The sequence below is a fragment of the Danaus plexippus genome, chromosome 25 (genome assembly GCF_018135715.1).
Source record: "Danaus plexippus chromosome 25, MEX_DaPlex, whole genome shotgun sequence".
In the NCBI taxonomy this organism is placed as follows: domain Eukaryota; kingdom Metazoa; phylum Arthropoda; class Insecta; order Lepidoptera; family Nymphalidae; genus Danaus; species Danaus plexippus.
This window is the reverse complement of record NC_083553.1, coordinates 2,476,262-2,502,910: the sequence shown is the minus strand read 5'-3', so window position 1 is coordinate 2,502,910 and position 26,649 is coordinate 2,476,262. Positions and strand designations below refer to the sequence as shown.

The 26,649-nt window shown below is 29.3% G+C and overlaps 1 protein-coding gene across 1 annotated transcript in view; it reads right to left on the bottom strand.

Moving 5' to 3' along the window:
• Positions 1-5,889, bottom strand: part of LOC116775420 (uncharacterized) — a 46,066-nt gene extending 40,177 nt beyond the window's left edge. Inside the window, exon 1 of the mRNA XM_061524739.1 lies at positions 5,745-5,889. The gene's annotated coding sequence lies outside the window, so the exon portion shown is untranslated. The remainder of the gene's footprint in view (positions 1-5,744) is intronic.
• Between the last annotated feature and the right edge of the window lie 20,760 nt (positions 5,890-26,649).

Below are 26,649 nucleotides of genomic sequence, written 5' to 3'. Positions count from 1 at the left end.
TGAAATTCAAATTCATATTTAATGGAAAAATACTATCCATAGTTATTATTAATTTTCAGCAAAAGATTCAAAGGATTCGCTTAAATTTACGTAAACAAAGAACCTTGTTACTAAGTACAAACCACTATTATTTAAGTGACTGATAATGCTTTAGTGTCCTAATAATTTATTCAAAGTGATTTGAATAGATAAGACGACTAAGTTCCACCCTAACAGTAAAAGCAACCAACAAACCTTATTCCTTTGATTTAGCTACTAAAATAACTATTTCACTTACCTATGCGGTGAAAATGAGGGCAAGTTTCTAAATTTCGTCTAGTCTGGAAGACATTGAATTATGGATAAGGAATGTTTTTGACCCTTCCGGCTTTAAGTGCTTAAACTATAAGAACCTATTTTGCTTAAAAGACACTTATTGAATTTTATAAATTTTAAAAATATTTAGTTTCAAAAATATTCAATATTTATAAAAATTATTTTATAACAATATTTTAAATCTTTCGTGTGTATTCTGTTTGAGTGACTGTAGAAAATGCGCTGTCAAGGTTCATTTATTCTGGTCAATGCTCGACTAGATGCATGTAGTATTGATTTTTTACTCCAATATCTGGTCCATCTGATTTGAAAAGCGAAACAGCGAATGAAAATTGAATGGAAATCTTGTTGAGATATGACGTTTATTACTATATTTCGAGTTTTTTTATTGCGTTTCTATGCACGTTACAGTAATAAAATATTTTTATTTTTTTGAGCATACACTCAGAAATTTAGTAGCTGTTTTGTAGCATGTATTGTAAAAATCATTTCACATCAATTTATTTTCAATTGTCCTTACGAGATTTTGTACAGCCAATATGATTTAATCGTATATGTTATATTAATTATCTGCCTATTTTTCAAGTTAAAATTTGAGGAAACCTAAAAATCAAAAACATCGGTATTATTGTTTTAAAAGGATATACATTCCTTTTACTAATTACTTGTACTTCATATCTAGATTTGTATGAGATATAATTTTAAGTATATCTTCACTAGGTTTGCTCTAGCTTTGTTCACACGATTAGAATATTTCAGATCTATATTCTATTCTTGCAATGATAATGAAGATTTTTTGGGAACAAAGATACTAAATTGAAAATTATTATCAATTTTGTATTTTAATTATCTCCAAATAGCTGATGCTCCCGATGATTTTGGTACTACTCATTTAGTATCTATTTTTAATTGAGGGAACTCTAAATATTTTTTAGCAAATATTTTACATAAATAACTCTTCAAATTCTTCTACAATCTAAGGAAAGTTACATTAAAATGTGCTCAGCTGTTCTTAATATTAATTCGGAAAAATAGACAACATTTTTATGAAACTTTGTGTGCATGTTTGTATGTGTATAAGTCTGGTCGTAAAATAATACACAAGAAAAGAATGCTTATTTTAAAAATGTCATACTATTAAAAATTTATATGCAAAAATACTAAGGAAGAAACTTTTACATACTCGAATGCTCCCAATCCATTCGGTTAAATGGACGATGTACTCCATTGTGGTCAAAGACTTATGTTAAATAATTGGAAGGAACAGAGCAGTGAGGCAATTACTGTAATTCAAGAGACGCTCTCGGGAGTTAAAAATTTAAAAGCGTTTACCTCGACCGACTCCCGGGCGACTTGTTGGCTATTAACTAAATATCGGTTGGAGTTTCTAACCGATAACTGGCGATAGTTTTAGTATTAAATACAATAAGAATAAAAAAATATATATCAAAACACCATTACCATTTACAAGTTTACGTTGTTTGGTAGTGTCTTTATTCCCTTATAAAATTCTCCTAATTCCTTCTAATAATTCTCATAACATTGAGCAAGAGAAAAATTTTCTTTAATTCATTGATGGTAATAGAGCTTCGTAATATTTTTGTATAATAAGTATTATAGTTATTTAAAGTTTTTTGTTACATTTACTAAGAACAACAAACAAGGAAATAAATAAATTTTAATATAATTTTCTGTTAAAACTAATGTGCACATGTTACCTATAAAGGCAGACATATGTACATTTTTATAAAGTTTCTAAGAAAATTATGTTCTATAACAATGAAGATCAAAAAAATTTCTTAGCCGTATTTTCTATCGAGTTTAAAAGCCTATTCTGTATCAAAAATAAAATCGATTCACATAACGTTGCTTAATAGCTTAAAAAGAATTTGTATATAGAAGAAATTATAAAAGTATATTTTATTTAGAATTCTACAGTATGTACAAAAGAAAATATATTCCTTCTTTTATATAGTTAAAAGATTTACACTAATTAACTTATATATACATATAACACTCTTAAACATATACACAAAAGCAAACATATAGCTATTATATTAAAAATTATTCCTTCTATAGAATATTACGATCAAATTCCAGATATTAATAATGTTTCAAGCATTTTTAATTAATTCCAATTAATGATAGTAAAATTTCCAGAACCTTATTTCGTGTTGACGAGCTTATTTTTGAAAACGCTGACTCTGATTATCGTAATAAATTTATATTCATAATTTTTCATTAACGTATTCAATTTATAAAAAAAAAATCTGCTTACTTGAAAGTAAAGATACAATGTCGAGTACAATTAAATGCTGACAACATAAGGTATTCTTGAGGTTTCTTTTGAAACACGAACAACTTATTTAATGGCAAAATTTCAATACATTTGGTCACGGTCACCTGTGGCTGAGAATCAAAATAGAATAATTGACTGTTACATATTCCGTAATCATTGTAAGTGTATGAAAATAGTACATGTGTCGATTCGCGAGCAATCCATTACCGGTTTGTAGTTGAATTACCGTAAACAAACGACCATACCGCGCAATTAAATTACGATCTTTTAGGGAGGGAATAGCTACATCTGTATTGATTATTTGTAATATATAAAGATATTATTATATGTCTATATAACGTAATGAATAGTCATGGAATATTTTGATTTGTTTCTGAACGAAAATGAGTGAAAGTCATAGTTTACGTGAATGTATTTCTAATTAGATGACGGTATAAATGTTTTAAAATTGTATAAAATATTTGAAGTAATAATTTGCTAAGCAAATAATTTTGTTTTATCCAACACCATATCGTATTTACCGTGCTGTGGTAACAGAATTAATTGCCTTCATCCCAGGAAACTAAAGGCATACCAAGTCTCAGACTGCGGTTGGAACGTAACATCCGATATATTAAATGTTCTATGTATTAAATAAAATAGAAAAAATCTTAGACAACATTTTAGGTGATAGAAAAAAAAGATTTCAATAACAAACAAAAATGTTTCTTAACTGATACTTCGTAATAAAAATGAAAAGTGAAATTTGATATTAAAACTTCATAGATGTATCAGGAAACGGTTCTTGTATACTGTTAAATTTAATTTTTAATAAATTTGAAGCAGTACAAAACACGTCTAATTCCATATCAATTACGCAAATATTTAAAATTTTCCCTTAAGTCGTAAATGTTTTTAAAGTTTCTGTATACTTGTTTATAACTTTTTTTATTTCATACTTTTTGGATCGTAATCAATTGAAATAACATCTACTTCGAATAACGTATTAATAAGAAAGGGCTTGGTTTCTATTATTAATTTTGCTATTAAGGAAGTACAATTATCAATTACTTTTTATTCAAACTTAACACACACAAAACCATAAGATAATGAATGTATATAGTTAAATAATTATAGGGAATAAATATTTTCTGTAAAAACAAAAAAAAAGGTAGATTGTCATCAAATTCGTATAAAAAATCCATAGTCTAAAATTATTCTCACGCTTCCAATTCGTAGGCTCTTCTGTAAACTTTATATTCTCATCAAATTTTATCGATTACAACAAAATTCGTTTCAAATTATCTTCGTCATAAATTTTTTCATATATTCATTACACATAAATAAATTATTTTAGCAAAATATTAAATTAAAAGTTTGTAATATTCATATAAGGCACGTACTTCCGATTATTACCAACTTTTAAGGAGCTTAGTGTACAAAGTTAAATATGCTATTAATTTATTTTTGGTTATGACGTAGGCCATGCTCCCTCGTAGGCTGGCGCTCGTGTAGGCTGTATCTTATTATTACCATATTCATCCAGACTACCAGATTCAAAATAAAATATGAAATATTACGCAAATGTTGTAGAATTACAAGAAGTTATTTATCATCCATCATTTGTATGTGTTTCAGTCAATTTATTCACTTAACGTTCTATTACTAACCGAACATTGCTATGATACTTTTTTTGTATAGTACAGACAATTGTATACAATTATATAATATAATTTCAAAACGAATAAATTTATTCAAACATGTTTTTTGTTGAGAGGCTAATAATTTAGTATAGAAGTAAGTTCAATTATAGCATTCAGATTTCGTTATTTACTCTATTAAGATATTATAATAATATCTGACAAGGTATATGTATATTTAAATAAATAAATCTGTCTTTAACCTACAGTAGGTTTTTTAATATCGTTTATTACTACTGAAGGAACATCGTTTTGTTTTTATCAAGAATTAAAAATACACAGCAAATGTAAAATTGAATTAAATCTCAAATTTAATTTCTCTTTTAAATGTGTCTCAAAATAAAAATATATCACGACTGGGATATTTATATCGCAAATAAGTAATATAAATCCTTATATGAAAAATTGTTTTATATGAAAAATCATATTTTGCATATTAAACACTCTTCAGTTCTGAGAGGCCCTTAAATTCTTGAAGATCAATTTAATTTATTTGGTGTCTCTTTTTTACAGATTCCTATCATTCCTCTGAAAACTTCACTTATTCATGTTACTTGTCTTTTCTTCCATTTTTAAGCTATATTTAAACTGTTAGCTATCCGTCTATGGAATTTATGGTTGATTAAAAGTTAAGACAATTGTTATAAAAAACGAAAACACACTCTTTTGTAAGTATTTTTTAGGTCTATAATCGTTTCTGCTGATACCGCAAACTATCTTAAAGGATGGAAGTAATGTTTACGGTAATTTTTTACCCAACACTTTTAGCGTGTATATATTTGACCATTATTCTAAATTTAAAGAGTTCTAAAAAATATAGAAAGTCATATAATTTTTACGTATTCACAGTTTAAAGGGATTTTTTCAAATTGCTAACGGCTAATATAAAAATGAACGCTAAAACTGTGTGTATTGAAGTGACAATACAAACTCGTACTTAGAGTACATAAAAGTAAAACAAATTATTTTATAATTGTATATATAAACAGAAAACTTTACGTCAGCTTGATGTTCCATAATTAAAAAGTAACAAGCTATACTCATCGTAACATAATACGTAGTTATGTTAAAATAATACACACTTATAACAGAAACTTTAAAGCAAAATAAAATTCTACCTTCAGAAAAATACCCGCTAGGTCAATATTATTTATTATAATACATAGTGCGGCATAAAATTCAATGTAACATGTAAAACTAAATTTGTTATAACAATTCTCCTATAACAAAATATAAGCGTGTATTTATTTAATATTTTCACCCACAGTAAATGCTTTACAAACCTCCGACGCATGTGTACAAATTTAGGACCGCACGAGATGAAGACGCTCAGACCAGTTCAGCATCGAAAGTGTTAATAAAACCATTACATAATTTCGGCACATTATATCCTTGTCGTAAACCTACTCGAGTAAGCAACAGGTAGCTGCAAAGTTATAAATGCAACTCACCGTTTAATCGAGGCAGCGCTTCAAGCCTATTTTAATCACGATATTGATGGGTGTTTCAGTAATAAATTACAAGAAAAATAGAAACTCAATAAAACACTTATTTACGTAAACACTCGATACGTCCGTCCGGTACCGAGGTTCGGGCTCGACTGGGAGCAATGAGTAGGATGTTATTATGAGATGCGAGGGAAAAGGCCTTTCAGCGCCTACATCTAGTCAATCGCCACTACAAGCGAATGTAACCTCAATGTCTACTGCGTTAAAATCTAAATTCTAATCATATAATTTTCACGAAAATTCTTTGGGTATTAAACCACGTATATTCGTATGTAGCTGTAAGTCCTGGTTGAATAAATAAAGGTGTAGTTTTTATTGTCATAGCCGGAAAGAAGGTTATTTTATATATTTATTTTCCTATATCATTGTTGTATATTTGTGTTTCCTACATATAATTCATATATATTTACTATACCGTCGGGATAAGCGGATAAACGGGACACATATTATATAAAAATCCTCTATTTGTAACTCAAATACACAATACTTGTAATGACAGTATTACATTAAAACGGTAATGAAAAACAAAGAAATATCATTATGCTTGAAAAGTAAGCTGACATTGAATATCTTATGTAGAAATGGAAAAATTATATATTCATAAAAACTCATACAAATAAAAAAACATAATATTAAATGGGTGTCCCTTAAAACCTACATCTAGGTCGAAAGTCTCAGGCACTGTTAAAGCTCCTCCCTGCAACATGATTCCTTGCACCCGCACGGTGAATCGTTGGAGTGCTGAGAACTTTTCGTCGGATTATAAAATAAAGAACAAGTTACAATTTCTTAAAGATTTTGGTGATTTTATTGATTCTTTTTTAATTTTTATATTTTGGGATCTAGAGTATGTCGAAGTGTATATGCTGTGTCACCTAAAATTTCTAACTCGCCTGGAGTGGATAACAAGAGAATATTGGAAATCGGTGTAAAGTAGTATTTACTTTAAACTTAATGAAGATTTGGACTTTTCTCCAAAAAAAAAAAAAGTGCTACCAACATAGCTATGTTTAACTTCTTGTTTAATACCTATTCGTGTATAGAGTTAATTCATCTAGACTTTACACCCCATGAGATGAGATCTGAAACGCCATTCGTTTTGGCTTATTCAACACTGTATATTGGGTGGCGTGACACGTGTAGACCACTCGAAACACAGCACAGCCTCTCACCAGATTGATTAGTTCACCGAACTTGTTGGATTCCTTCATCGAATTAATTGCTGAGCAGTTGAAAATAAGGTATTGAATTGCACCATTAGGAGTATCAGGCATCGCCGAGCGGTATTTCTACGCATAACTTGGCCTAAGCTTTGCTTACTCTCAGTGCACTGCTCAGGGTCACTTGTTATTGGACGGAATCTTGTTCACTTGTAAGTTACAATATTTGTTTGCTAACACATAATAATTACCACTATTGACTGCTTTCGATTGGATCTTTAATATAATGGCAAAACGTCGTAGTACTTACAAGTTTTTCCACAGCACTCCATTTCAAGAACAAAATAGAGTTGTTTTGTTATTGGACTACGGTTATTTGTTTTTGGATACTCGACATTTGATGCTTGGAGGCAAGTAAGAATAATATTAAATCGTAATCATTGTCCTTTTTCTGTTATTGAAATAGAAAAACTTATGTATTAAGGCACATTATTTTTCAATAAATTATTTGTTCAAATCATAAATTCTTAACTATTTATAACATACTGATATTAATACAAATCATAATAAAGGAGCAATTTTTCGAAAAAAATTAAACCCATGTGTTAGAAGGACGCCCACCTAAAACTTACCACAGCCAAATTGGAAACGTACTTAGAAAAGGTCAAGATCTGAAGTTCAAGATAAATAAAACATAATTTATGTGAAGGACTCTGGATATTTATATTTAAAAGGAAATAAATATATGTACAGGGTGATCATTGAAGTTTATTTGTAATAACTTAACCTTTATACGAATTCTCTATGGACATGTGGTACCTCGATCATACATTTATCTCTTTACATTTCAGAGGATTGACTGTATCAGCAATTTTTTTATTGATTTTTTATCCAACAAAGGAATATTTAAAATTTGAAAATTTTAAATATTTGAAAACATTATATTTCAATGCACACGCATATTGGATCTGATCACAGCAACATCATTAATCAAAATAAAATAATTTTTATTAAGTAGTTAGATGTTCTCGTAATTTCAATGTCAGACGCAGTTCTCAATATTTGCAAATAAAATTTATCTGGGGGAGACTTGAGAATTTTGAAATATACAGGAATGAATTAGGGTTAGGTGTAAAATTTTAATTTATCACCAAATATATATATACTGGAAAAAACTTAGGCAATGAGAGAGCAGTGGAAAGGGTCATGCTAAGAGTTTTAGTATGTGATCAAATCGAAATTGAAAAAAGGTGATCAGTAGAAGAACCAAAGTAACAGATACTCTGTACATTTTTAAATTCAAGTGACAACAGACAACAGACATAGCTTGAAGTCCCAACGGTTGATGAAACCCAAAGGCCTATAACGTTGATCACGTACTGCTAAGCTCAGTAGGAAGACTAGGTACACTGACGAATGGATAAGTTTTGCAATATATCAGTGTATTTAGAAGACACAATACAAACATTGAAGAAGAGATATGTCCAGTTGATGATCACCAAAGCTTGATAATGATGAATATATAAAGGAGTTCTTTTTGTTTACATCTAAATATATAAAGTTATGTCACTCTATTTTTGCTCCTGATTTTAGATCTATTTTCTTATAATGTTATAAGGAAATTTCAGAATAATAAATGAAGGTATAAAATAAAATTTACACTTCATTTATATTATTTTCTTAAATATATTAAATAAATAATATAAATATCACTCTGAATTAAGCGCTGTATGTTTCCATAACTTACTAATGTCGAATAGATGAGATCCGTCTACAGCTTCGCGGTTTACCTAAATACGGATTACCTACAATCTTACCCGGATTTACCTGCTTTAAGACGCCCACGATATCCGCTTAGATTATACATGTATAGGTATCTCAAATATTGTCCTTGGTTTGCTTTCGTCTGTCTCCTTATCCCTCAATATATTTGAAAAGATTAAAAAACGTAAAAACCTGAATGATATTTCTTATCTCCGAGTAAAAAATATATATATCTAAGTAATATAAAAAAATTCATCTATATAGAATAAGGTAGGTACTTACAATAAAGTAATATATCTAACTTGACCTTAGAGACCAAATAAAAGCTTAGAACCATTATACTATCGTCCAGTCTTATTGAGCTACAAGAAAAAACGTCTTAAAGCAATAGCAATTTCACCAGACTGGTATTGCAAAATAAAAGAGAAATTGCAATTGGAATTTTAACTTTGTCCGTTCTATTTTCTATAGTCTGTGGAGAATAATCTCGCAATTCAGAACAAGATTTGCAAAACTTATCTCGAGAGCCCAGTTGGTCTGCACTCAAACCAACCAAGAAAATGCAATTTGAATGTCACTAATGGATGAACTTGGCTTTGTAACGGTTTATTATGTAAATTTGTCAGTGTTATATATAAATAAATATAAGTATTGTGTATTTTGAGTATTGAAAAATCGCACTTAGAGGAAAAGTTTTTACTGACTTGGTTTTTACCAGACATTAACAACGGCGCAAGAATAGAATGACTTATTACACTATGATCACCTTAACACAAGATTCGTTTGAAATTGGCGTGCAATTATTGCATTTTTGAATTATACATAAAAACACAGTTAAACAAGCACACGAATATGCACACATTGCACAAATGAATAAACACACACCAGTATTTCAACTATTAAGTATATTGTTAATATTGTTTAAACATTATTGAATTAAAAAAAATATCATGCTATCTTTCACACACTAAAATTCCCCTGTCTATTTATTTATTACCTTTCTAAGTTCCTGGTATTCAATTTCACGGAATTTAATTTATAGTTATTCGTATAAAACTTAGTCCGCTAATTAAATTTTCAATCTAAATAAACGAGCGAAATTCTCAAAAAGCTAACGTTTGTAATGAACTACCCACACAACAATACAGATTCAATAGTAAAACACGTTTCGAACTAGCACTGAGCAGCTGATCTTATAATAATTTGGCTAGTTTTTTTTTAACTTATTTATGTCTTTTTCACTTAATCCTACCAACAACATTTTATATCTGTAATTAATGAGGGTCAAATTATAGCGGTTAAATACCTTAATATAATGTACATAATGGTAATTAATATGGCTCACGACTTCAAACAGGTTGACCTATTGATTATGTTGGATAATTAGTATTACCACATTATTATGCGAGAGTTTAATTACATGACATTGTATAAGAGGTCATGATCAATCATCACCTTCAGTATTATTATAATTTTTATGTGTGAGGGTAGAATTAAATTAACGGGATAAAGTGTATTACACATACAATTTTATCGTGCAATAAACTGTACATTATTGAGATCTAAGACTTTCGCGAGTTTTATTCATTTATATGAAACTAATATTTTTCGGATATACTACGCGTGCTTTATTTTTTGTTAAGACTACATAGTCCCGACGTTTCGGTTACTCATCAGCAACTGTGTTCAAGGGCAGACGAGATGTCGTCTGCCCGTGATACGCGTAGTATATCCGAAAAATATTAGTTTCATTTAAATAAACTGTACATTGTGTATATAGTAGCATATGAGTACATACACACTTCAACGGATCGTTATACATGAGAATTTCCTTCCAAGACTTTTTGACTGCTATTCGTTTGAAATTGAAGACGTCGCTTTATTCCGCCTTAGTAGATTTTATATTATGTATGACAAGTTCTCTTGCGAATAAAATAGGTTGCCTAAACGCTATTATTACTAGTAGGTAACTTATTGTTACCTCCTGTGGTTCTGTAGGACATAACTTAAGGCCTACGTATTGTGAAAATTCTTTAGTAACGGTACACTACAGATAAGACGGTAAATTCTTTATATCAAGGACAATCGACTGTTTATTGTCTAACTACATATAAATATTTATTTGTTACCTGATAGAATAATAACAATTTTTTATTAGTTTTCAATAACAACCTCTGACACAACATTTCGAGGACATTAGACGAGTAAATACGCTATTATCAATGTATGAAAACATTTTTACAGGTTTCCATATGCTATGGCTTCCTTCTTTATTTCGCTACATTAATATTGTTTAAGAGAATTTTTTTAATATGTACGTATATAATATTAAATGTCTCTGCTTATTACAAAAAAAAAAATCCTGATAAAAAAAATGGATAATCTACTGGAACAGAATGTAACAAGACAAGAAAAAAACATAACCAAATGAAGGTAAATAATATCAATATCAAGATACAATTTAAAAAATAATAGATTATATAACAAGTAGAATCTTATGACAGACATATGTATATATAAAAAAAACAATGTACAGTGACATTACGGCAAATAAGAGATTTATAAAATTGAATATGTATGATAACCATTTTGCCGACATTCAGACAGCGAAGCAACAGGTAATTCGCTTTCACTAGCGACAATAGACTTTAACAACTAAGTCATAAGATCTCATTTTCCTAACAAAAACACTAAACAAATTAAGTCCCTACGTTTTTCAGAGATAATTCCCTGTTTTAATATTCAATTCTTGTTAAAATCGCAAAGTAAAAGGAATTCTGTAATGGAAATTCTGCGATGAGACAAATTTTTATATATTTCAAACACATTACAGGCTGAAATATCAAAGATAAAATTTATATCGTTTAGTAATAATTGACTGAAATATTGAATTTCAATTTTAAAAATTAATCCTCTTATAAGTTGAACAAACTTAGGAGCCAATATTCGTATTAAATGTAAACAATTTTATCGTCGCAATTTTAACTTAATATTTTAAAGTACTATTATATTTTCCAACAGATTATTGTATAACGTAGAAATAAAATGAAAGGAAGGTTTTATTTTCTTTGAGAACAGACGCTATGTCTGGTTTATTTATTTGTAATTCCACTCGATAAACACAGGCTTCAATACGGCTTTAAATCAAACACTTCGAATTCCGTGCTATCGAAAAATTTAAATGACTTTTTGACCCCATTCGATACAGAAGTGAAGAGCAAAGACGTGCTTGTAAACGATTTCATAGAAAAGTCGGTCTTCTTTTGTCATTTATTATTTCAATGTTATTTGTAAAAATATATTGTTATAAAGTTAAATCGAAACATTTACAGAATCTTTGTCTAGAAATTATATCTTCATATTTAGGTTATAATTAACAAAAAACTTATGGCTCATAACTCTTATTCTTACAAAAAAAAATCAATTCTAATGGCAATAAAAATAATTTAAGTAAACAATAAAACATAAGCTCTCAGCTACAATATCTATAAAAACATTAACCAAACTTCCGGACACCAAATATAACTCGATAGGTGAAATAAATTCAATTAAATATAATTAATAGGTCATATCGTTCAATTTAAATTAATATTCCTTTGTATTCAATATTCGTATTAAACTCAAATAATTTTTACCGAAGTCAATTAACTTAATACTACAGTTGTTGGCCACTAGATTTTATAGCGACATTTTTCTACACATCTTATAGCCATTTGTTTTTTACCTCTGTGAATATTCAGGTACAGCCGCGATTTCGAGAGAATAACGAAAATGGTAGTGGTATAAAATTATTCATTTATGTCATATTTACAAGATTATACTTAGATAAATTAAATAAAAGAATTGACAAATAAAATCACAAACTTAAAACCTTTACACCCTAGCAGACTTCTAAAGAATCTAATAATATTTTGATGAAAAGCCCTGAAATATATAAAACATTGATAATATTCGCGCATAAAGTTACAGCAGTCAGATCAGAACTAACATCTATATATTTTATAAATCTATCAACTACCTCTGAGCCACGAAAGTACGATTACGATCTGTTTTAATTAGAAGCGCTTCTTGATAATAGCAAGCGTAATAAATAAACAGTTTCTCGGAACACATTCCATCATATACGGGATGGAACACACTTAGTGTCAAGATTTCTCATGATAATCACAATTGCGGATGAATTTATAGTCACTGATTCGAAACAACCCCCGCAAACGACTGCTCTCGTGAACTTTAATCGATTTTAAAGATGACAGAGGCTAGCTACGGTCAAATTACTGCAGCTCGAACATGGGCTGGCTCGACCGGGGAAGTACCACCCTCTCACAGAACATAAGCTTGAAGCAGTCTTTAATGGCTGCGTTTCGTCCGATGAGTGAGAGAGCCGGTTGCCCTCTCCCTTTTCCCTTTTCCTACCTTTTCCTATCCCTCTTTCCCAGATAAGGGTGGCAACGCATCCGCAAAATAATTTTGAGGATGTCCACGGGCGACTGTACTACTTCCATCAGGTAGGCCGTCTGCTCGTCTGCCCCCTTTGTCATTAAAAAAAAAGATATATTGACATGAATGCCGCTGCCCCAATTTAATAAATCGAAAAAAATAACCTAAAATAATAATTCTTAGAACCAAATCCAATTAACAATTCAATAAACTAAAATAGCAAGTTATCTGCTTAGAAGTCGTCCTGATAAACAAGCCTACATAGCAATCGCACAAGAAATGTCTAATTAATAAAAAAGTTGGTGGTTTAATACTAAAATAATTATCATTACACACTAAGGATACATAAATAAGTAGTTAGCGATACATTTTTATACATGTCAAATAAAACTTTCGGGCTGTCATAACCCACGTCAACAGTCAACACAAGTCTTGTTTTGAGAGCGAGAATTTAAAAAAGATAAACGTCAACTTATACTTATCCCAGTGACAGTTAGAAGCTTTGGCGGGAAATTTATAACGGAGTGATACATTATATTCTTACGTGCTATACATGTACCGACGTGATTCTTAAAGATTTTATAGTTGTATGTGTTACTACAACTGCATATTTTTTATTTGTACTAAATTTAACAATATAAACGATCATATTTAGAGATACACATGAAAACAAACCTTTTGTTTTATTGATGCAAAGTAAAAACAGAAAAAATGTCTTACGTGAAAATATTATTACATAGTATTGGCTGAATGTTTTCATTCATCTCAAAACTGATACTGTTTCTGATTTTACATTTATATTATATACAAGTGACCGACGTTCTGAAGGAAAATATGAAAGGATATATAAATATGACTGAAAGCTGTCTGCGGAAACAATAGTTCCCTTTTGAATTATTTATAATGCAAAATATATTTTGCTATTTCGTTCTGAATAACTTGTACACAATGTTGTACATTTGTAGGTTTCTAAATAGTTTTTTATCTTAAATTAAGCTAAAACATTTTATTGTTGATCTGCCAATATACAGAAATGTTTTACGAAGGTTTATGTAATATAATTATTTTATTTTCATAGAAGGCTTAAGCTTAAATAATTTTAATAGCCTTTACTCGATTATTAATAGAAAATGCCACAGGTTTCAATAAAAATATCTCGTTGGACTATGTTTTCCTTTATAGAAGTATTTTAAGTTGTGCAGATGTTTAAACAAAGTCAATTGCTAAAGTACCTACCTAATGTTTTTTTTAGAATGCTTCTAACTGAATTATTTCATTATTCAATCAATCACAGCATGTTATATAAAATCAATATTAAATTAAAATCAGCAATTAAACTCTCCATTATTTTAATAAAATATTTCGTTTACTCAAATCGATATATGTATTATGAGAAGAGATTAAATTTTTAATCAAACTTTTACAATACAACGTATAAACGATATTATGAATGAAATAAATTATCATTTATCCTTTTCTTATATTTACATTAAATGGTATTAATCTTATTTAAAGGACATTATCTTTTATGGAAATATACACATCAAAAGTATTAAACAACATATATGTAAATTAAAGTGAAGTAAATTTCTGTAGACAAATAATATTTTTATATGGATTTTTCCAATGTACTTACCTAGTTTTGTAAAGGCTAGCAAGCAATTTCAGGCTATTTTAAACCCCTATACAGTGAGAGAGATGCTATAAGTTTGACGTCGATGTCTGTGTATGTGTGTGTCTGTGGCGACGAAGCTGTCAGACGGAGGGACGGATTTTGATGTATTTTTTTTTTCTTTATAAGTCAGTTATCAGCTCTTTTCCAAAATGATGCTATATATTTTTGTCTCATGATTAGCCGGATAAGCGCCATACGCGTCCCAGAGTGATTGCTATATGACAATTAATGCATGGGATTTTTTTTTTAATTTAATAAAATTTTCATTATTATACAAACTTACTACAGTAATTACAGTATTTGAAGCGATGTTGTATTATCCATACAAGGTAATGTATCTTTTATAATATTATTCTAATTTCAACATCGTCAGCATATTTGTTACGAGTTTCATAAAGTTAACCACTCCAAGTGAACGAGATACAAAAAAAAGCGAGCTCTCGCTTCGGTACTGAAGTGTCTTGTTGTTTCTCTTTGCATCACTACACATTTTTCTATAAAGATGGATTCTTGAAAATACTTCAAAAGAAAAATGTTTTATGCCACTCATCTAAAAGTAGTATAAGTTTACCTATTTAAAAATCTTTTGCTAAATAATAATAATATAAAAAATATTGTTTTTATACCTGACTTTGTTCGTAACGACATTTTAGTCTAAGCAGGAAAAGTCCCTTAATACTTTTTATAACACTATATCTATGCACATATAAAATATAATATATCGAACTGATATACTTTTTGGGTGAAAAATCACACTGACTGTCCAATCTGGTAAAATAAATGTATCACATAATCAAATTAATTATATTTTTATAACAATTAGTACAAACAATTAGTACAAACAATAAGTGGTTATAAATGAATTTTAACATTTTCAGATTTCGAATTCCGACGAATAATTTCATTATAAATTTTTTATTTAATTTCTGCGACTATTTTTTTTTTTTAAATGTGGAACAATAAACAACACTGTATTCCTTTGTTACTTTGTCATGGATTCTTTTAAAGTTAATGGAGGCTTAAAATAAAATACATTAAAAATTATGGAAAATATTGGGAAACATTGAAATACGTGTCACAGAAAATATGATTCTGTAAGCTTATATAATAATTTATCGTTAAAATTTTTTTTTTTTCTTTTTTTTTCCGGAATAGAGCCTATTTTGTGACTATATTATATATATATATATATAATAAACAATATATATAATCAGAGGTCTTATTCCCAGAATTCCGAATGGAAATTAGGAACGGATCTAATTCTCAGAAAAACCGATTTTGGTTTTTCTGAGAATTTTATTATGATAAGATAATATTTTGTTATGATAAAATACCCAGAAATCAAAAATAAAATTTATGAAAGACTAACATTAACAATCAACCAGCTATGTAGTTCCTATATAGCAGATCGTGACATTTCTTACGAACACAACGTTTCCATACCGTAAGTATAGTGATTTAATATAAAATTCATTTAAAATTGCTTAAATTTATCTTTTGTATAATAATGATAAATTAAAAATAAAATGAATTTTGTGAAATCTAAGTCATATTGTCACGTAGGTTCAGGGTGACGTCAGTGCTTATAGTAGGTTATTTCCGCTCTGATGAATCGTGACGTAAGCTTTCATAAGATAAAATTACTCTATTTTGATATATAAGATGATAGTCATTGAGGAGCATTCATATGTTTTTGATATTATTTTTAGCTTACAATACCAGATCATTAAGGGCTGGTCGGTTTTAAGGAATCACAAAAAAATTACATTAAGTATATTAAAATATATAATACATTTCCTCATACCTGTATTTGTAATAAAAAAAATTTACTATCATTATATATATATATATATCAGTAAAAAATTATTAATATATATATAAAAATTATACCAAACATGTCCATTCCAATTAACATATATATATTAAGAAGAACTAGGGGGTTAACACGATGGATTCCGGTCTAACCGGTAGGGATTTTTTTTAGTTTCAAAGGCGGCAATCGAACAGACAGCCTACCTAATGGAAGGTAGTTACGGTCGTCCTTTGACCATGGACCTTGATGGTGGGAAAGGAAGAGCTAAGAGTAAGAAAAGGGAGAATGCAGGAAAGGGTGGGAAAAGTGACAGGGCTATCAGCTATCTCACTCGTCGGACGAAACGCAGCCATTAAAGACTATTTCACGTCGATCTTCTGTGAGATGGTGGTACTTCCCCGGTCGAGCCAGTCCATGTTTAAGCTGTAGTTACTTGACCACCTAACAAATATATTTTAATAAATAGAATTTAAATAACGACCAAAAATTATTCCTTGTATAGAAATTAAAAAACTTGTTAAGGAATGGGTAGGTGTTAACAAAGGAAATTTACTACAAAATATATTTAGTAACCCGTAATTCAATACAGTTGAATTTCGACTCTAGTAAGACTCGAGAACTCTGTTCATCATATTTTTTTAAGATTCAATGTCGTGCAAAATTCAGACAGTGAGGCGTTTAAAACACCATTCAATGATATTTCTATCATTGATTTACTGGTTATAAATATCATTTGGAAACATATGAGTCTCGAGATAAATCTAAAATTAAATAATGAAGAACTATTATAGAAAACACTTATCCTCATCTTAAAAAAACTATCAATACTATGGATTTAAAAGAGTATTATAATCGTTATTCAGAAAGGTATAAAATATTTTCGTAATATACAATAATTACTCACTCAATCGAATTAATATTTTACGTAGCATTACAACTGAATGCATAGTCTAAATTTCTAATTGTCATAAATAAAGCGTTTCAGGCTTCTCATTCAAAAACATGTTTATACTATATGATAAGATTTATGAATGAAAAATGTGCTCTGTATATACTATGTGACGATATAACTTAGGCTGGGATTCACAGTTAGCGACAAACAAAAATTATAAGATTTAAACTTATATACCTATGTATGTATAATCATAATTTACGTAACAGCATTTAAACTAGTCTTATTTAAATTAATTTTATTAATTGTTTATTAAAATTTTGAATATATTTTATTTTTATGGAACACAAATTAGGAAATAAAATATATAAATGGATACGATTTGTTCTTAAATTTTATTTAGTTTAATGAATTCAATGAAAAAATTTAATTTTCAATAGCCACGTGACAGGTGCAATAAATAATATAATCGTTATAATGAGACCAGATGTTGGTCTTAATGTCCCATAACCTTAGCGTCTTAAATTATGTCTTTTCATGTTCGTTTAACAGGTTTTTTTATGGGTTTTAATTATATATATCCACCCAATATTAAACAAATCTGTTTGTACATAAGCTTCTGAATAAAAAAATATAATTACATATAAATTTACTGATAGCGTCTTAAAAATCGTCTTGAGAGTCGTATTTGTAAATACCCTTTACATTTCTTACAATCCAAACGTATCAATTGTAGAGGACAATTCTGACAGCGATTCTGCTTAGACGGAGATATGATATGACATGTTGAGATGAGAATATAAATTTAGTGGACTTTGCTGAAGACTACATATTAGATGATCGAGACCAAGGTACGTATAAGGATGAAAAAAAGGTTTCCAATGACAAAATCGATTTATCTAAAGTAATAATGAAAACCCGATTGCATTAAAAGTATTAAGCGGTGGGTGTTTATTTAAAGCAAATTGATAAAATCAGAGTTTGTATGGCTATTATTGTTTATAAACAATTTTAGTATAGAATTGAGAAACAAATAATTTTCGGGTATGAAAATTATTGTTATATCTATCTAATCGATAATTATGTGTATATTCTAAAGCTTTCAGATGTTCTATTTATTTGTGCCACATAAAATAAATAAATAAGTAAATTTTGATTACCTGAAAACAATTGAAATACGCGAAACTAAATACTGTTTTCTTAATATTGGGTTGATTTGAAAGGTGTTTTTTTACTGCTTGAAATGATACACACAGAAAAGTGTTACAAGTTGTTGGTTTTTTTTTTACACAACTTTCAACAAATCTTTCGACAAACATTTCACGACAACTACTTATAATTAGTAACTGATTGAAGATAACCACATTTGTGCATTGTTCTTAGGAGCAACAACACATTTTAAAAATTTAACACTTTGTTTTCGACCATTAAATATTTAACATTTTGTTTCGACCTTTTTTACGTTTCCGCTTACTGTCTACCTTCCAAATTTCTCAACAAACGGCAAGCGTGCTTTAGAAAGCGTTTTCAAAAATTAGAAAAATGGCTTCATAAAATAGGTTATATTCAAGTCAATATTTTTGTTAACAGATTATATTCGATAACAGACTCTCCAATCTTTTGCGATTGTTTTATATATTTTTTAAACCTTCCCCTTTAAGACTGGGCAATTGGGTGTACGTATACCTAATATGTACTTATGATTGTCTAATTCTAATAAGTAAAAGATAAGAACCCTTGGAGAACTTCTAATCTTATGATCCAATTTATAAGCATGATTATGCGTTCAGCCTTCACTAAAATAAAATTAATATATATTTATATTATATAGTCACAAAAAATCACTCTCAAATAAATGTAGTATGTAGTGTGTAGAATGTAGTTCTATAAAAACTAGCTTGTAAGAAGCCTAAGCTTAAACAAAATATCTAAAGCATTACTTTTTTAACATCTGGTTGGTATTTGCAATAAAGCAATTACTTTTAAAGTAACATTTCACGATATTAAATTCCTCGGAGCAGGTTAATTAAAGAACATTCACGAGTAATAGAGCAGGGAATTTTATAATTAGTATAGCTACCTGTAGCCGGGGAATGAGAGTAACAAAGTTATATGCTCCAACAGGTGCCAATTTGTCTCAACATTTAGAGCACGAACTGTGTGAACACGACCTAAAAAGTTATTTAAAACAAAGGGAAATTATTTTCCTATGTCGATAAAGTTAAATAGTAACCAATTGTGGTTGAGATTACATTTCATTTCGTTTCGATTGCTCTTCCTTGGATAGATTTTTCTATATAAGCAAGGAAATTAAAATATTTCGGGAAAATATGCTCATTAGAACAAAACACAATATAACTGACATGAGACCCAAATTTCTATTGAACTCTCTCTGATTGATCACAAAGAGTAGCCCATAACTGTACATTTTCAGTTTTCTCAAGTCCAATGTTTTCGTTGCGTTAATTTAGTACAAGAGACATAGCAGAGAAGTTATGACATAAACACGCTCTTAATTTGATTGTAAGTAAGAAATTTTATGAAATGTTTTGTTATTAAATCAAATTATTTATTTGAATTAATTTAACAGCAAAGCTCTACGGCTGATTATATACTAAGTCTTCCTATAACTTACAAACATTTGTGTACCTATATATTGTACAGAACTTTACAATTGAAAGATAAACAAAATAAGTCAAATTCACCTGTGATAAGAAAGTTTGGACGTTGTACTGTAGAAATCAGCAATGGATAACTCCAGACAGTGGCGTACACACCATGGATGCAAATAAGCACCTTACCCATATAACAACTAAACTTACATTGTTTAATTCTTACATTATATTTTAATCACACGTTACGAAATACGAATGTTTTCAGACATTATAATGTCATTTGTTTCGCGATTCGGTAAAATTGTTTAAAGTCTTTCAAATTAAAATCGAATATTTACGAACGGCCAATGCTAGCGGCTAGCAGCGCTTCCTAGCCGAAGCAGCCATATGAACAACTACTCTTTGCATATATTCCATACAAATAATCTCAAGGACGATACAAATCTCGTGCTGTATGCAGGAAACATGTGTGTGTGCAAAAACTATGCATGTGTTAGGGTTCGAGAGGCACAGCCAGCTTAACCTTACTCGTTTAAAAAATCAAAGAAACTGTCAAATGAAAAGGGATTATTTAATTTGTTTGTATATTATTCAAATATTTTTTTCCTATTTTATTATTATTGTCTTTCTAAGCGCAAGTACATAAGTTTTAATTACTTTATGAGTGAATTTATTAACGAATTAGCTGTAAGCTCTGTACTGGTGTAGTAAAATTATAACAATTACAAAGGGAAGATCTTTGACCAGTTTAGATTTAACTAAAAAAAAAGGTAATGTTACTCGTTTTAGTATAAAGTATTATGTTATAATAGTTATAATAAGCTAACAGGTTGTGTATACACAAAGTAAGTTTGTTTAAGTTAGTTTGTTTTCCTTGTTTGTTATTTTCAAATAAAAATAATAAGAATGTTTACATCTCCACTGGATATTTCGATTAAAATCATTTTCATAAAGCGGTGATAAACAGATCATAATAGTTTTAAGATACAATTGTAAAATATATAGATGTTAGTTTTGATCGGACTGTTGAAACTTTATGCGCGAATATTATCAATGTTTTAGAGGAGGAAATTGTGATGAGTATTGATAAATTTTTTCGAACCTATTCTACTTAACCTACCCCAAAATCTCCGTGCACGCCCCTGACTCCATAGCTGAATTCGGTTCTCTACTGGACTCCCAGCAAAGTGCAGATCCTACCATCACACATGCGAATATTAACCTCTACTTTATTATTATTATTATTTATATATATATTATTTTTATTTAAATGAATACTCGCAAAAGTCTTAGATCTCGATACGTGAAATTAGTTGATCCTATCTCATTGAAGGAGACTTTCAGTTTCATTGAGGCAAGTGAAATAAAACCTCATCGTTTTGGGAGCTACTAATATTTGTGCTCTAAATCATATAAGTAAACATTATAATCAAAAAAGAAAACGATATTTGAATTCTACGTATTTTAATTCAAAATTCTTTTGGTCCACCTCCAGAATTAAAGGTTCTCAGTTCAACTTTATTTATGTTATAAATGTAGCATTTACTTTTTTATTTAAAAAAATATATTTTGAACATACCTTTCTATTCAACAGAATGTATTGTGATATTTGTCCTTAATTTTTTTATAAGATCATGAAAGCGATAATCTCCCATACGAGAACTTTATTCTCTGTTACAGGAAGTGACGTGATACTCCTTTTGATACAAGTCCGTTATCATTTTCATAAATATCGCAATATATTTAGTCTGACTACAACTATAAATTCTGTTGACATAAAATATAAACAAAATATTGCTTTGAATTTAGAATCTTCATTTTATACGATTCCTTATTTTGTTTGCATATTAATATATAATATTAATATGATCACTATATTGGAGCATTAGCATTAGCTCCAATAATAACAACAATATTTTGTGATATTAAAATAAAGTAAAATTTTAAAGGGTAACGAATCTCCGTGACTGCAACACATACCTAAAGTAAATAAGAAGATATTAGATAAATACAATTTTTAAAATCCTCCACACACTCGGTATGAGTCAAATGTTTGTGTACGGGTCTATTGATAGGTGCAATGGAATCTTATCTGTCTGTGACAGGAAGATATTGATCAAAGCAGTAAGGAAAAATAATAAGGAATCATATCAAAGCCCAGTTTTCATCTTCGGAGATGGATAGCACCTCGGACCATGTTCCGTATATAAAATGATGACTAAAGCCTTGCAGTCTGCAAGATATGCGCTTGTCTTTCAGTAACTGATATTTAAAAATAATATATCTGCAAAATCAAAACCACTACTGAAACGACGTGTTAAGGCAAATTACAGAAAAAATGTAACACTAATATTTTTTATACTTCATCAATTCTTTCAACATTTTAAGTTTTTTTTTGTCACAATGTGCCATTAAAAGTAATTTAATACTATGGAATTGACTAAATCTAAGCAATTAGTTTTATTTTTATTAGAAATAGTTAATATGCCATTGTTACGAGAAAAAAAAATCAGATCTTACTTCGCAATTTTATTATTACAGAATTTTTCCTGACGTTTCGATCGCTTTCCAATAACCGTGATCACAGACAGACACTTTCATCTCGTCTGCAATAGTTTTATTATATATACGAATTGTGAAAGTATATCATTATATAATCATATACACACACACACATTCCACACAGTCATAAGTATATACCAAAGGAATTTACAGGTATTGTAACATAATTCCCTCTGAATATAAATAAATAATACACACAACAATAACTTCATTGCTTACCTTCGCATTAGGGATGACTATGCCATGACACTAATTGTTTAATCGAGTTACCGACACGAGACATTTTGTGGCCATGAACAAAAAGATTTGAAAATATTTTTTCCTTACTGTATTATATAGGCGAAATCATTTATTCAACCGATTATTATATATTATTAGTTATTTCTTTTTTTGGATCATTTTGGTAGTTTTTTTTTTAATGACTCGTCATTGACTTGGCACAAAAAAAAATTTAACCTATTAAATTACTAAAGAAACTATTTACGATTTTTTACTAAACTAAATTTAATTTCTAAGTAATAGATATGTATTGAAACTTTTCTTTATTATTATTTATAATGTTCTTTATAAGTGACATTTTTTTTTTTATTTTTTTATTGTTGTCTGTTAATTATCAAGAATCTAATTATTTTTCATGTCTTCCGTTGGGAACGGCGATCCTCTTTATGGCTTAGGTAACGTTTCTTGCCATAAAATGTACGTTAAAAAGGAAATATAGACTATCATAATATAAAGATATTCTCAATTTATGTTAAATATTAAATATATAAGTATGTAAGCACATTTTTGTGGTCCCAGTGGCGACTCGCAGCAATCTTTAGACATTTAAGGTACACATATCAATATCATTATAGTAAATAACAAGATCTACGGTTTTCGCGAGTATTCATTTAAATAAAAATTAATATTTTTCGGATTGACTACAAGTTTGTAATTATTTCGAACAACATCTCGTCTGACCGTGATCACGGTTGCTGCAAAGTAACCGAAACGTCGGGAGTATGTTGTTAAAAATAATTATAAACGCGTAGTAAATCCATAAATAAATAAATTTATTTCAATAATAAATAAAATTTTTACTGTAAATTTGATGAACTGGTACATATAAGTTGGGGTAAAAGTGTTCTTATACAGATAATATAGTAAAAATATACTTTCTCTCAATTTCTTTCATAATAAAATTATTGAAAAAGAATTTCCACTCTTTTATTTTTATTTTTATTCCTTATTTTTGTTATCTTCGTATAAAATATACTAACCCAAATGAAATCGCTTGGAACTTTTTAAAATTTGTTCTTTATAAATGTCTCCTTACTTGGTAATACTCGGTCATGCTTTTAAGCGAACTAACGTTCAACTTCTTATAAGTAGCTATACTTAGTAGGTGCACTGCATTAGCTAGTAATTGTGTTATATCAGAATAGACCTGTTTCTTCGCTTAGTCGCGCAACATGTCGAGCAATATGTCGTGCAATATGTTGTGCAATGTGTCGTGCAACATGTCGTGCAACAAACAGAGCCACAGATAAATATGATGTTTCGATACCCCCATAACACAGGAACAGCACTTCAATTACTGAAGATATTTTTCTAAAAAGCAATTATATATACTATTAAATAAGTAAGTAAATATAATGAACTACGGTTCATAACCACTATTACACTGAATGAGTAGTACCCTTAATAACGTTGATGCGCAACTAAAACACTCAAATGGCCACTTATACAGACAACAGTACATGTTCGTATGAAATTGCTAATTGAGCAAAGGAATATCGATTTTATATATTGCAAATAGGGTTCAATTTCACCTGTTTATTGTGAATATTCAAAACAAACAAAATAGGTTCTTATAACAAATAACTTAGAGTTCCAATTTGAAAACAGTTTTCTATAATACAGTAAAGTCGTAAAGATATAAAAGTATTGGCTATAGGGCACTTTGGTTGCATACAGCATTCAGCACTGAGCATTCAGCCTCTAGTTATTGTAATATTTTAATATTGAAATATATCTAAATTAAACATTTATTTTATAAGTAACAATATCGCTATAACTTTCTGTCTTTATGAAATTTAAATAAATGGTGCCACATTGGTTAAATCTTAACGTAACAAATTCAAACTAATAAGTAAACATATTATAAATTAGGACGAGAATTGGATACTCTTGTTAAAATTGGCGCATTCCGTGCCGTACTAATTATAATATACTATAATAGTGAACCATTGTTATTTTGTAATGGCAACATTTAAGTATCACCTTGTATTTGAAAACTATAAATACTGACTTCAGACATTTTGTAAGACCACATATTCAAATAGTGAGAAATCAAGCGGCCTACTTCCTGGGTCGGCTATACCCTCTGATCTGAAGGAAAAGTAAAATGTCCCTTAGAACCAAGGTCATACTTTACAAGACCTGCACAATTCCTGTCATGTCGTAAGAAACGCGTGCTCAGGTGGTACATCAGGCGTGGTACATCAGGAACTCCGCTCTACATAGGGATCTCCAACTTTCTAGGATAGCAACACATTTCAAGACGATCTAAAAGCGATTTTTCGAGACCGCGATGGTATATCCCAATCCGTTAATTGTTAAAGCGTGCGACTATTCCTGGTCTCCCAACTCCCCAATGGCAAGAGGCGTCCTAACCACATTCTCTAAGACCCTGACTACAAAATAACAACCGACAATACAGACACAAATACCCCATTAATACAAAATTACAACAACAACACAGACCGCCTTCGCCGGCGAAGACTAGGTCACGTTTCATACATTCTGTCGTCTTAGGACAAATTTGTAAGAGGAGGAAAAAATTGTAAGTCATTACTGGAAGTAACGCTGAATATTAAAAATCAAGACTGAAAGTGTACCTCCAACGTTATTGTGGTTCAATAACAATATGTGTTTATTATTTTATCGTTTTTATAAAGAATTATTACATATATATATATGTCACTGATTGATTGATAGAAACATTATATTACATTCTGATGTATAATAAAACAGTAAAAGACCTTACTTAATGATTTGTTAATTTGAATCCGGTTCAAGCTAGCAGTGGCGTGCACAAAGATTTGGAGTAGGGTAATTTTCATCATAATTTCATCCTCTAAACCATTGACACAAAACGAGATCTTCCGCAATTATTTATTTAAATGAAACTAATATTTTTGAATTACTATGCGTAATTTAATATTTTAACGGGCAGACGACATGTCTGCCGTGATCACGGTTGCTGCAAACTAACCGAAACGTTGGGAGTATGTGGTTTTTAAACACAATAAAATACGCGAAGTAATCCGAAAATATTAGTTTCATTTAAACATTGATAATATTCGATCATAAAGTTACAGTAATCCGATCAGAACGAACATCTATATATTTTATGAATCTCTCAACTACCTCTGTAATCTGTGTGAGCCACGAAAGTATCTTAGAACGATTACGATTTGTTCATCACCGCTTTATAAAAGTTGTTTAAATTGGAATATCCAGTAAAGATCCAAACATTGTTATTATTATTTTAAAACAATAAACAAGGAAAAGAAAATAATTTATTTGTGTGTACACAACCTGCTAGCTTATTAAAACTATCATAATACTGTTTATTAAAACGAATAACCTTACCTTTCTTTTAGTTCACCCTGAACTGGTCACACACCTTCCCTTTGTAATTATTTTAATTGTATCATCAAATAACAACAAACGACAACGACAAATTCAAAACTCATACGACAATTGAAAATTTACTCGTAATTAATTTCGTTAAACACATCAGTTATTATTTTCCATAATTCGTTAATAAATTTATTCACTATTTACTAATTAGCTACTTAAAACTTATTCACTTGCGCTTAGAAAGACATGATATTATTCAATAATAACAATATGGCGAAAAAAAATATATGAATAGTTTAC